The following is a 2,103-nucleotide window of genomic DNA, read 5'->3' as shown; positions in this document are numbered from 1 at the left end:
TCACAGTGGAAGAAAACCCCAAACAACATGGATAATAATACCTAATCAATATTTTCTGATGAAAATATCCAGCACTTGCTGTTTTATCTCATCATTTGATTTTGATAGCTGGGGAAAATATGGCAATACATAGTGATACTGCAATATCGTGATAATATCGCATCGTGACCCAAGTATCGCGACATGTATCGAATCGCAACACTCATGCCAATACTCACCTCTATTAGGAACTATATTTATCAAACATTATACTGGGCAAGTAAAAAAATTTTCTGGGCAAATGAAATGTGAAAGTAAAAATCCTTAACGTCAACCCCTGTCTTGCTACACAATTGTAAGAGGTGTTCCCTTATTCAAGAATTTATTTATTCAAGAATTTATATTCTCGCTGCTTCAAACATAACATGTTGTGGAAATTTTACATTTACTTTTCAAAAGTTTTCATTTTCAAACTAAATGGTTTTTCATTAATATGGAACAATCAAGAACTTTTATAAACCACACCTGCATGCTATATCACACTTTATACCCATGTATCTCACTGTAGTATTGCATCAGCTTAGTCTACGAATCTTAAACAATTTAACGATTGTAAAATTCGCCGATGACTGAAATGGTCAGAAGTTGAGAGTTATTCAAGTCCAATAAAGGATTACTTTCAAACAACGCATTAAACAGAAGAATGTTTTTCTACAAAAAACACTTTCTCCTTAACTGGCATGATCTTGAGCATGTGTTTATCCGTACTGCAACAGAAAAAATGTTCTTCAACACATGGCTACACTGTTTTTTTTTATGCTGAACTAAAAAGATACTTCTAGATACTTCTGCACCCATAAGACTCTGAATGCCTTACCACTGTCTCCTGGCTAGTAGAAATGTGACAGGATGAGCAGTAAAAAAAATAGAATACAAGCTTTATGTGAAAGCATATGCCTGAGGAGAATAAAAACAAGGACACCAACTATAAAGGGAGGAATGAGATTCAGACAATCTCCTTAAAGCCTGTTCCTGTGGTTCTCAAGTAAGAGGCACCTCAGGAAGAGGAATAGAGTGGGGAATGTGTCAGTTGACTTGGTTGAACTAAAAAAAGAAGTGCAACAATAAATTCATTGAATCAACAGTAAGCCACTAGCTACAAGCAAATAATTTATTTCAGGGACAGTCCTGCCTTGAGATTTGACATGGGTTCATGGTACCAACATTTTGATTATACATGATACCCACCTAAAACCATTGTAACACTTTGAAAAAATTTAAAGTCACACCACAATGGACTCTGGACAAGAGACAATTTAAGTGCCAATACAGTGCAGAAGAAACTTGGTAAAAAAAAAAAATAATAATAATTTTCCCAATATATTCTTGGAGCTTGAATGTTTTTAATCTTCGTTGGTGGCTCTGATCCTCACTAGGCCCCTGCTTCCTTATTGTATGTCTGTGGATACCAGATTTGAGGTGGAATGCACCATCCATGGTGAGTTGCTTTTGTGTTTTAACATTGATGCCCTCAATTACCTCCTTAGGCCAACTTATTACCCCAACCGGGTATCCGATGGCTGGCAAACATAGCTGTTGAGTGCCTGGACCTTGTTCCTACCATTGAGCAGACTTCTCAGATTTTGCCTTACTCATTGCACGTATTTGGATGTTGCAGCTTTGCTAGCAGCCTCTTCATTCGGCTGTGGTATTCCAAGGTACATGTAGCTCTCTTCTACGTCTACTAACTCCCCTTTTGGGAGTGCAATCCACTCTGTGGATTACCTTCCCTCTCCTTCTGACCATCCAGACACATTTCTTCAGCCTGAATGACTTTCTGATGTCCCTGCTACAGATCCTGGTGGTGTGGATCAGCAAGTCAGTGTCTTGCTCCGTCTTAGCATTCAGCTTGTTTCTATCCATGTACAGGAGGTGGCTGATAGTGGCCCCATTTTTCAGTCAGTATCCATAGCCAGTCTTGTTTATTACATGGCTGCGAGGGCTGACCTCAGGTCCAGTTTCGCATGAACATTCCAAGGTCCTCTTCAGTCGGGGAACCAAAGCTTGGAGTCTTTGTGCAGCAGTTTCAGGGCCTCAAGTGTAGGGATGGGGATCGTTAATATT

The 2,103-nt window shown here is 39.0% G+C and overlaps 1 protein-coding gene across 1 annotated transcript in view; it reads right to left on the bottom strand.

Annotated features, from left to right (window-relative positions):
* LOC107094528 (glycerol-3-phosphate acyltransferase 2, mitochondrial-like) overlaps positions 1–2,103 on the bottom strand; it is a 245,925-nt gene that overhangs the window by 232,197 nt on the left and 11,625 nt on the right. The window lies entirely within an intron of this gene.

The sequence above is a fragment of the Cyprinodon variegatus genome, unplaced genomic scaffold (assembly GCF_000732505.1).
Source record: "Cyprinodon variegatus isolate N-32 unplaced genomic scaffold, C_variegatus-1.0 Scaffold488, whole genome shotgun sequence".
NCBI lineage: Eukaryota > Metazoa > Chordata > Actinopteri > Cyprinodontiformes > Cyprinodontidae > Cyprinodon > Cyprinodon variegatus.
The sequence above is the reverse complement of the archived record's forward strand: the minus strand, read 5'-3'. Positions and strand labels throughout refer to the sequence as shown.